Source organism: Hevea brasiliensis, chromosome 1 (assembly GCF_030052815.1).
Source record: "Hevea brasiliensis isolate MT/VB/25A 57/8 chromosome 1, ASM3005281v1, whole genome shotgun sequence".
In the NCBI taxonomy this organism is placed as follows: domain Eukaryota; kingdom Viridiplantae; phylum Streptophyta; class Magnoliopsida; order Malpighiales; family Euphorbiaceae; genus Hevea; species Hevea brasiliensis.
This window is the reverse complement of record NC_079493.1, coordinates 100449664-100461895: the sequence shown is the minus strand read 5'-3', so window position 1 is coordinate 100461895 and position 12232 is coordinate 100449664.

The window sequence follows — 12232 nt, the reverse complement described above, 5'->3', positions numbered from 1 at the left end:
AAGGCCCATTTGGGCCCAATTTCAAGAATTTAATCGGACAGAGTCCGGCCATAAAGTGGACCTTTCAACGGGGAGTTTTTGACTCACCCGACCTGTAAACACAATATATAATCAATTGGGAAGCTCAGCTCACCCTCCACATACTCAAATGTCATAAAAATAAATGGGAGCTCAGCTCCCTCATCCAGTCCAACAAACATGCATATAATAATAAGTTTACAGGCCCAACATGACAATTATATTACAGTTCCCAAAGCAAATAAATATTTCTAACACATGCGGAAATTCTAGGAGTTAATAGAATTACACAAACATTAATAAACAACCTGCAAAGGAGAAAAGCAGGTCAACCACAATAAAAAAATTCTCCTGTAGCCTGAAAAATAATGAACAAGAGTGAGCGTTCGACTCAGAGAGTAAAATATCAAATTTAACCATAATCTCTATAACTATCTAAAGCTAATGCACCCTGTAGAGTGAAATGCAACATCGGTAATATTTTCGCATCATAACAGCAAAAAGGTAATTTGGAGCACTCACACACCCAGTAATGTCAAATCATAAATATATGGGCCGATCCCTATCGCTCTCTTTAATCCAACTTTGTGCGTGAAGAACTCAAGCCGGACTTTCGCTAAATAAACCAAATCGGGGTCCCAGCGAAGAACTCAAGCCGTGTCTACCCCGAAGGACTGGATCCCAACGAAGATCTCAAGCCGTGTCTACCCGTCCTATCCATAGCCAACACCACATCACACGCACGCCAACGCACGTACACTGCTCCAAATTACCACAACAACATCCATGGCACTTTAACAGTTGTGAATGCAACATAAAACGTGCCTAGAGTTTAACTACATAGATATATACATATAAGTGATGCATGGGCATGCTTGAACATATAATAATATCGAAATTACAATTAAAATTAAAATTTTACTCACAGACTTGACAGCAGTCACTGTGGCGGCTGGGCAGAGGAAGAAGGCTGTCCCGGCTCACCTGATAATTTTATTACAATCATTTAATAAATTTGACTCAATACAAACTAAGAAAAAGGTCAAAGACATCCTAAGTCGTGCCGAAAATCCGGCAGAGTCTCTCATATACCTAGGACCTACCCAACCTGCAAATGGGTTTAAAACGCACTTCTATATCCACCAACCATACATCCACAACTCAATCATATCACGCAGCCCCTCCTGGGCCCATCCAAACAGTCATCAATCACAATATGTAAAATTACAGTTTAGTCCTTATAATTGACCCTTTTTGCAAAAACTATCCAAATAAACTCTAAAAGTTCTAAAACTTTGCCCCGCGGCCCTTAGCAATATTACTAGGCTAATGCAAAAAGAATCATAATTTTTTGAGCTACCACGAATATTTTATGGATTTTTAATCCCATTTAAGCACTAAAAAATTACGAAAAAGCAAGGTTTAGGTTTACCTATGCCGATTCCGATCTTGGGAACCCGCTCGGGGCTTCTGACAATGGTGGGGTAGCTAAAATCTTGATCCAATTCCAAGACTTTTTCGGTAGCCAGTCTGTCTGGCAGAAAATTCATAGACTCGGACAACGATCGAATTTTTGCGAATTGAAGGTACTTACAAGAAGCCCACAACATGGGGGTTAGTATAAAATTTTTACGAAATTTTCTAAGCTCATTTAATGCTCAAAAAAATATTGCGAAGTTTCGTGAAACCCACCGAAAAACGGTGTCAAAAAATTTCGAAATTTATATTGCCGCGAAGCTCTCGACGAGTAGAGCGCTCTGGTACTCTCGGTTTCCTCGTGGGGTTCACGGTTTGCAAGAAATCTAGCCCAAAAATCGAAATGGGCTAAAACTTCCCGGTCAAAAATTGGACAAACCGCTCGATGGATTTTGGTGTTCTTGGTGTCTATGGAAAGCTCTCGAGGTGTAGATGGTGTTTGACACAAGACCCGGCCCAATCGGTGGCCGGATTGGCCGGATTCGGCTGGGAAGTCGAAATGGCGCTCGCGTGTCGGGTGGTCTTCACGCGCGTTTTCTGATCGCCTGGAGCGTCGGTCGGCCCTGGGGAGGTGGTGGGGTGGCGCGCCGGCGAGGTGGGGTGGCTGGGGAGGCCGCGGCGCGGCCTAGGGGTGAGGGAGGAGAGAGAAAACAGGAAGGGAAGGAGGAGAGGTCGGGCGCGCGAGGGAGAAGAAGGAAGAAAAAGAAAAGGGTCGGTCCGATTTGACCGGTCTGATCCGGTCCGATTCGATTCAGTCGGTCCGATTCAAGATACAAAATTTTGAATTTTTACTCTGCCTTGGGACCGAAAACGAGGCCCAAAAATTTCGAAAAAATTCTAGAAAACTCAGAAAAATTCGTAGACTCCAAATATATTTTTAGTTTTGCCACGTGGTCTTTAAATTAATTTTTAAAAATCATCAAAGTTTATATTTTCGAAAAATCGAACCCGATTTCTAAAACCCGAAACAATTTCAAATAATTTCCTAAAATTTAAATAAAATAAAATATTAGTATTTATCCATAAAATAATAAATTAAAAAAAATTAGGCGTGTTACATTCTTCTCCCCTTACAGAAAATTCATCTTCGAATTTTACATAAGACAGAATAAAGTACAGAATTATACGTTGAACAGATAAGGGTACTTGCTACGCATGTCCCTCTCTGACTCCCAGGTGCACTCTTCCACTGACTGGCTCCTTCATAAAACCTTAACCATAGGGATCTGTTTTGATCTTTGCTGCCTCACTTGGTAGTCCACTATGGCTATAGATTGCTCCTCAAATGTCAAGTTTTCTTTCAGCTCTACTACATCCGGCTGTAGCACATGAGAAGGATCAGGAATGTATTTCCTGAGCATGGAGATGTGAAACACAGGATGAACATGAGAAAGGTTGGGTGGTAACTCTAACCGAGAGGCAACTGCCCCAATTCTATCCGTAACCTCAAAGGGTCCAATATACCGTGGTGCTAACTTGCCCTTCTTCCCAAATCTCATGACTCTCTTCATCGGAGAAACCTTCAGGAATATGTAATCGCCTACTGCAAACTCTACATCCTTCTGTCAGGGGTCTACATAACTCTTATGCCTACTGAAAGCTATTTTCAATCGTTCCCCGATTAAAGGAACTATCTCTGAAGTGTACTGTACTAGGTCTACATCATGCACCTTCGCTTCTCCCATTTCCGTCCAACATAGAGGAGACCTACACTTTCTTCCATATAGCGCCTCATAGGGTGCTATCCCTATGCTGAAATGGTAACTGTTGTTGTAGGCAAACTCTACCAAAGATAGCCGATCATCCCATTGACCTCCAAAATCCAAAACACTCATGCGAAGCATGTCTTCTAGTGTTTGGATTGTCCTTTTGGACTGTCCGTCTATTTGAGGGTGGAAAGTGGTACTAAAGTTCAACTGTGTGCCAAGTGCCTCCTGCAACTTCCTCCAAAATTGAGAAGTGAACTGGGGCCCTCTGTCAGATATTATGGAAGCAGGAACTCCATGTAATCTGACTATTTCTTAAATGTAGAGCTGGGCATACTGTGCAACAGAATATGTGGTCTTCACTGGCAAGAAGTGAGCTGATTTAGTCAGACGATCTACAATTACCCATATCGAATCATATCCTCGTGTAGTACGAGGCAACCCAGTCACAAAATCCATAGTAATCATTTCCCACTTCCATTCTGGGATGGGAAGCTCTTGCAGCTTCCCTGATGGCCTCTGGTGTTCAAACTTCACCTTCTGACAAGTCAAGCACTTGGACACAAAGTCTGCTATGTCTCTCTTCATGCCATTCCACCAATAGCTATCTTTCACATCATGGTACATCTTGGTGGAGCCTGGGTGGACATTGTACAGTGTATAGTGTGCCTCTTGCATGATTTCATTTCTGAGGTTGTCCACATTAGGCACACATATTCTGGAACCTTGCATAAGGGCGCTATCATTGGCAAATCCAAACTCACCACCTTCACCCTGCTGTACTCTTTCTATGATCTTCATCAATTGTTGATCTCTGTGCTAGGAAACTCTGACTCTATCTCGCAGGTCTGGTCTCACTGAAAAATGAGCCAACAATACCCCCTCATCTGACAGATCTAGGATTAGACCTTGATCCATCAACTCATGTACTTCCTGAATCAATGGTCTCTTCTTCGCTGATATGTGTGCCAAGCTACCAGAAGATTTTCTGCTCAAAGCATCTGCTACTACATTGGCCTTCCCAAGGTGGTACTGGATAGTGCAATCATAGTCTTTCAGAAGCTCTATCCATCTCCTCTGTCTCAAGTTTAAATCCCTTTGTTGGAAAATATACTTCAAACTCTTATGATCGGTGTATATCTCGCACACTTCACCATACAGGTAGTGTCTCTAGATTTTTAGTGCAAAGACTGCAGCCGCCATTTCCAAATCATGGGTGGGGTAGTTCTGCTCATGCCTCTTCAGCTGCCTTGAAGCATAAGCCACTACTTTTCCATTCTGCATCAAAACACACCCTAAGCCAACTCTGGAGGCGTCACAGTACACGGTATATTCTTCACTACTCATCGGTAGTGTCAACACCGGGGCGGTGGTTAGATACTCCTTAAGCTTCTGGAAACTCTCCTCACAGTTATCTGTCCAAATGAATGGAATATTCTTCCGAGTTAACTTAGTTAGGGGAGCCGCTATCCTGGAAAAATCTTACACAAAACGCCTATAGTAGCCAGCTAGACCCAGAAAATTTCGCACTTCAGTGACTGTTGTAGGCCTAAGCCAATAAGTTACAGCTTCAATTTTCTTGGGATCTACTTGAATGCCTTCGCTAGAAACCACGTGTCCCAAAAATGAGATGCTTTCTAGCCAAAATTCACATTTTGAAAATTTGGCATATAGCTGCTGCTCCCTCAAAGTCTGCAACACCATCCTCAAATGCCACACGTGTTCTTCCTCGGTCCGAGAGTATACCAAAATGTCATCTATGAATATGATAACAAAACGGTCCAGGAATGGCCTAAACACCCTATTCATCAAGTCCATGAAAGCTGCTGGTGCATTAGTGAGTCCAAAAAACATCACCAAGAACTCATAATGACTATATCTTATCCTGAATGCCGTTTTGGACACATCCTCATTCCTGATTCTCAACTGATGGTAGCCTGATCGCAGGTCTATCTTGGAAAAGAATCTAGCTCCTTGGAGCTGATCAAACAGATCGTCGATCTGAGGAAGTGGATAGTTGTTCTTCACAGTCACCTTGTTCAGCTATCTATAGTCAATACACAATCTCAAGGACCTATCTTTCTTTCTCACAAATAGAACAGGAGTGCCCCAGGGTGAAGTGCTTGGATGTATAAAACCCTTGTCCAAAAGCTCCTGTAGTTGCTCCTTTAGCTCTTTCAATTCTGCTGGTGCCATCCTATAAGGCGGCATTGATATGGGGTTTGTACCCGGAATAACATCAATCCAGAAATCTATTTCCCTTCTTGGTGGCAACCCTGGAAGCTCCTCAGGGAAGACATCCATGAATTTTCTGACAACAGAAACATTTTCTATGTTGACATCTTCTATAGATGTATCTCTCACCAATGCCAAATACCCTTGGCATCCACGCCTCAACACTTTTCTAGCACTAATTGCTGACACCAAATTATATGGAGCCACGCTCCTGTCACCATCAAAGCTAAACTCTTTCACACCAGGTATGTGGAAATACACCTTTTTGTTCCTGCAGTCTAAAGTGGCATAATGAGTTTCCAACCAATCCATTCCCAAGATTACATCGAAATCCATTACTGGTAGAGGAACCAAGTCTGCTAGGAGCTTTCCATCCACTACTACTGGGTTACTAGGAAAAACCATATCTACATCTATGTTGTCACCAAGCGGGGTAGCTACAGACAAAGGGCATTATAAAGTTATAGGGTTTCTACCCAATCTCATGGCAAACACAGGGGAGACAAATGAGTGCGGAGCACCCATGTGGGGAACACCTGAAGAAAGTTCTCTGCTATATTTTTCTTTGCCCTTCCGCTGTCATCCACAGCATAGCTAATCTCAATCTGTCTGGCTCGATCAACCACCACATCAAAAGACTGATCAGACATCATGGCCAGGTTTGCATACCTCCTGTCAAGCCCCTTTAGGAACCTCTTCACCTTCATAGTTTCTGTAGCTACTACTGTAGGGGCATACCTGCTCAATTCTAGAAATTCTGTAGCATATTCATCTACAGACTTGCCATTCTGCCTTAAGGCCCCAAAGGCCCACTGCTTTTGATCTCTGAAACTTTCTGGTACAAACCGGTTGACAAACAGTTCCACAAACTGGGTCCATAACAAACCTTCCACCCGAGGTAATATGTAGTCATTCATCCATTGTCTAGGCATAGGCCCCATGACATGCTGCATACACTCTATAAGTTTTCTATCAGTCAACTGCAACTCTGTTCCTGCCTGTCCGCAGGAATTCAAAAACCGATAGGCATCGTCTAACACATCATAAGTACCGGCCACCAACTTCTTGAAATTGATTATCTGTTTGTAAGATTCCCCTCTTGGTGCGGTGGACTGCTGCTGCTATGGAGGGTGGACCATATACTGTGCCATCATATCGATGGTTCTCTGCAACCCAGCTAGAGTAGCTGCCATTGGGTCCATGGGACCCTGTGCCATAAAAGACTGATCCTGAACTGGTGGTGGCTGCTCCTCTACTTGAGCAGCTCTAGGCCTCCTACCCCGCCTCCTTAGGGCAACCGCCTCATCCTGTGCTGACACCTCATCAGGCACATCTGGTTCTGGTGCAGTGGCAGCTCTCTTGCTTCTACGCATTTTCCTGAAATTCAGCAGCATTAGACCACAAAATTTCAAAACAGCATGTTACACAGCTCTATAGACTCATATTTATACATAATTATATGAAGCAGAAACTAGAAGCAAAGATGACAATGCAAGACGAATGTGGACCCTATTTTCCGCATGTGACTCCTATTAGACTCTTTCCAACACTTTAGACAATTTTTTTCCCTATGAATCTGGAGGCTAAACTCTGATACAACATTTGTCACGACCGAACCCATGGGCCAGACCGGCACTAGGACTTGGGCCAGCCTAAAGCCCCCGAGGCCCCTAGTAAGCCTAACTATTCCTTAACCCAACTCTAAGGCCCATTTGGGCCCAATTTTAAGAATTCAACCGGACAGAGTCTGGCCATAAAGTGGACCTTTCAACGAGGAGTTTTTGACTCACCCGACCTGTAAACAAAATATATAATCAATTGGGAAGCTCAGCTCACCCTCCACATACTCAAATGTCATAAAAATAAATGGGAGCTCAGCTCCCTCATTCAGTCCAACAAACATGCATATAATAATAAGTTTACAGGCCCAACATGACAATTATATTACAGTTCCCAAAACAAATAAATATTTCTAACACATGCGAAAATTATAGGAGTTAATAGAATTACACAAACATTAATAAACAACCTGCAAAGGAGAAAAGCAGGTTAACCACAACAAAAAAATCCTCCTGTAGCCTGAAAACATAAATGAACAGGAGTGAGCGTTCGACTCAGAGAGTAAAATATCAATTTTAACCATAATCTCTATAACTATCTAAAGCTAATGCACCTTGTAGAGTGAAATGGAACATCGTCAAAAATTTCATACAAGTCACATTAAAAAGGCAATTTGGAGCACTCACACACCCGAGAGTGTCAAACAATACATATATGGGAGCTGATCCTCTATACAGCCCTCTTAATCCAACCTCTACCAGCGAAGATCTCAAGTCGAACTTTCGCTTAATAAACCAAATACGGGGTCCCAGCGAAGAACTCAAGCCGTGTCTACCCCGAAGGATCAGGTCCCAGCGAAGATCTCAAGCCGTGTCTACCCGTCCTGTCCATATCCAACACCATACCACACGCACGCCAACGCACGCACACTACTCTAAATTACCACAAACAATATCCATGGCACTTTAACAGTTATGAATGTAACATAAAAAGTGCCTAGAGTTTAACTACATAGATATATACATATAAGTGATGCATGGGCATGCTTGAACATATAATAATATCGAAATTACAATTAAAATTAATATTTTACTCACAGACTTAACCGCAGTCATTGTGGCGGCTGGGCGGAGGAGGAAGGCTGTAACACCCCCGTTTGCATAGCCTGGTAGATTTCACTGTTCCGGTGACCGGTGTCGGTCCGGACAATTAAGGGGATTAGAACCACACTTAAGACAACTTGAGAAGCTATAAACACAAATAGTTAGTAATTACCAATTAGTTAAGTATTAATAAGAAAAACAGAACATAAGAAGTTAAACGAGCCGAGAGTCACAGCGATGAGTGACCTCCTTGGGAACGACTGCGAAGTCATTTTAAACTCAAATTTCGAACAGTAAAATGTGACGCTGCGGTCCTTAGGACCCTTATGAACACAGTGGAAAAGAGAAAATCATGAAAAAGAACTGTTAAGCCGGTCAAATAATTAGGTCGAGAGCTAAGAAATATGGAATTATTTGCAAACCGGGATGAAGCCGCGAGGGCAATTTGGTCAATTGACCCGAGAGTGACTCGACCTAATCACAAATAAAATCGGAGAAAAGAAAATTTCAGAATCGAGAATTAAATTAAAGAACTAATAGAAAAAAATAAATAGAAAAAAAAAAGAAAGAAGATGGAAAAGTCAAAGGTGATGACATCATGCATGATGTCATAACTAAATTAATTAAATATTAATTAAATTGAAATTTATGGTCTTCTTAAAGACAAAATACTTAAAAGAAAAAGAAAAAAAAAATTTATTACTTCTTCATTCCCGTCCACACTTTCTCTCTCTCTCTTTTCTCCTTTGTTCCTCCATAGCCATGAAAAATCAAGCTTTTAAAGCTTGAATCAACCCCATAAATCCCACAAATTTCTTATGTAAATCTTATTGTTGGATCTTGACAAGCTTATTGAGAACAAAAAGAAAGAAGAAATTAGAAGAATTGGAGCTTTTGGAAAAACTTCAATTGAAGTAAGTTGATCCAACCTTTTCTTTAAGTAAAAATGTTTGAATTAGAGTAGAAATGGATAGAATAACATGAAAAATTGAGAAAATTATGTATGAGAACAAAGATGTAAATTTCAGCCAGCCATGGGATTGTGAAGTGTTGATATGTTTTAGTTCAAGTAAATGTGTATACAAGCCTAATTGAGCAAGTAGATGTGATTGGCACACTTTGATTTGATGAATTTTAATAAATTAGAAATTAGGGTTTATGGCACTTAGGGTTTGTGAACCAAAAATTTGAGAAATGCATAAATGATGACTTTGACCTATTATGAAATGAAAAATGGTCAATAATGACCAAAAGAGATGTGTGGGAATTGTTGGAATGAAAACCAAATTCGGAGTGTGAATGGTCATGCTGTTGGCAGCATGACCAAACCTACTTTGAAGGACCAAAACGGGAATTTTACAAGCCCAATTGATATGCCACCAATTGGGGATGAAAATAGACATAAAAGGGCACAATTTTCATTAAGGAACCATGGCCAAAAACTGACCAAAACTTGGTGAACCAATTGACCAAAGTGGAATGAGAGCAGGCTGCCACTGCACTAAACTGACCAAATGAACAGTAACTGTTCATTTGGTCATAATTCGAGCTAGACAGGTCAAATTGACCTGAAATTTTACCAGCAATTAGATAAGATATAGATCTAAAACTTTCATGAAGAAAACCAACCCAAATTATGCCATTAACCCATTCAAATTATTGAGCAAAGTTGAGTTACTGAACCTGCGATTCTGCAGAATTGCCATTGAGCAGTAATGTTTGAAGGGCTATAACTCTCTCTAGGAAACTCTGATTTAGGTGATTCTTGAACCAATGGAAACCTAAGACATATTAGAACATTTCATATGGAGAAAGTTAGACCAAATTATGAACTTAACTTGATCAAATTACTGAACAAATTTGGACCAAAAATCTGCCAGAACCAAAATCTCAAAGCATGAGCGATTGCGTGAACAGTAATTGTATTTTGGCTATAACTTGAGCTACAAAACTCCAATTGGGGTGATCCAAAAATGAGAATACACTTAAGACAATAAGGAACATTTTCTATGAAGGAAGTTTTGCCAAATTCCAACAGTAGATTGACCAATGGAACAGTGCAACTTCGGAGCACCAAAACCGAAAATTGGCAATTTTGCCAAAATAACCTAAGCTTTGAGAAAATGACCAAAACCAACAAGTTCAATGACCAAAATGTGGTATGTGGGTGAAGTTGGAGTTCCCATACCTATTAAGCCTTAGAAAGTCAACTATTTGACATGAATAGTGCAGTGAATAGTAACCCGAAACACAAAATTTAAAGAACGTCGAATTTAGCACGTTAGAGTTAGGTAATTGTGAAGCTAAATTTATTTTGGATTTATGTTAAGTTCTAGTACTGAAACATTATAAAATTGTGTGTTTTAGTTGAAAAGAATATCGGGAAGGAACCCGAGGAACCGAGTCGAGGCTAAGGGACGACTCGTTTGAGGTTTGTGCACAATAAATTTATGTAATTGTTTTCCAATTGAAAATTTGAATTGCTATACTTTATGAAGTCGCTGTGTTATTTATGAATTGTGTTGCCACTTTGTGACTACAAAAATGACTTTGAAAATTATTTGGGATCTCTCATAAATTATTAAAAATAATTATTTAATATTGATTTTGGATTCACACTTAGCATGACAGTATAACAATTCCTCCTCCATTTATGGGATTGAGATCGTTTATTTTCCTCCCTCTCTGGCTTGCCAGTTGAGGTTGTAGATCGGATGAGTACTCATTAGCTAGCTAGCCACCTCCCTCATTGATTTCGATTAATGGGGTTGTAGATTGCTTTGTCGTGGTGTACAACACGGCATTGATCGGAAATTTTGTGTCATGGCTTAAGTTGTGTATGACTTTGGCAACACTGTGTTTATGAAATTGTTTGACTAAACTGTGTTTAATAGATTATTTGACAAAATGGTGTTATTATGAACTTTGATCATTATTGAAATGTGATTGAGAAACATTTGAATTGTGTTTGGCAATAAATGATTTATTTATTGCATTTTAAATTTTTATTGTGTACCACTGATTATTTTTATACTCAGCGATGGCTTATTTTGCTGTCGCAGATAAGAGCAAGGAAAAAGCAGCAGAGTGAGCTGCGATTAATCGAGGATTACATTGATCTTTTGTACGAGTATTATTTTATACCCTTGTAGATAATTTTGATGTAAATATGGAAATGTTGTATGTATCAATGTAGTTGAGCAGTTGTAAATAAATTGTAATAATATTTTTTGGTTTTTCTTCTGTAAATTTAATATTTGTACTTATGAATTTCTCATTTTATGCTTGTGAATGGAGATATTAAATATTTTGAGATGAGAAATCTTGTTTTGTATTGTGAAATTATTTTGAAGTATGTTAAACTGAGTTGATTGAGTTATTGAAGGTTGGGAGTTGTGAAATATTTTTGGAAGTGTTTTTTTTTAGGTAATTGAAGAGCTGTTTACTCCAGTTTTCAAACAGAACTCTGTCAAAATTTTTATAAAAATTGCGGCAAAATTTAAAATGGATAAAATTTTTACTAGTATTTAAGCTTGAATAAATGATTTTTAATTCTCACTAAAATGCTCACCACTTCCAAAATGTAAGAAAATCGTTTTAAAATCCCTTGTAGGGTACTTAATGAGTTATCGGTAGGTGAAGTTCGGTAGTTCATTAAGTATTCTACGGGATCATGTTATGCCTTACGGTGGGGTAAGGTGTGACATGTTTTAGTGGTATCAGGGCATGTTTTTTTTTATAAATTTTGACTATGTGTATGAACATTTTATTGATAAGTACAACTGCTCAAGTGTCCTTAATTGATACATATGACATATTTACATTATAAATATGCACTAACGGAGGTCAACCTCCTTGTGTTTAATCTCAGGAAGTAGAAATTTTGAGAAAACGGAATGGAAGGAGGAGATCATTCTGAAGAACAATCTGTTGAGGCTGAGGTTCAAGGGGAAGCCCCAGCACTCCCGAACGTGAGTGGGTCAGCCACTCCAGCTCTTGCTCCAGCACCGCAGTTTTCTGCTCAATTTATGCAGCAGATGGCTGCGTTCTTTTAGCAAATGGCGGGTAATGTGCCACCTCAAGCTCAAATGCCAGTATCTGTAGCCCAACCACAGCCCTCAGCTCGGCAGTATG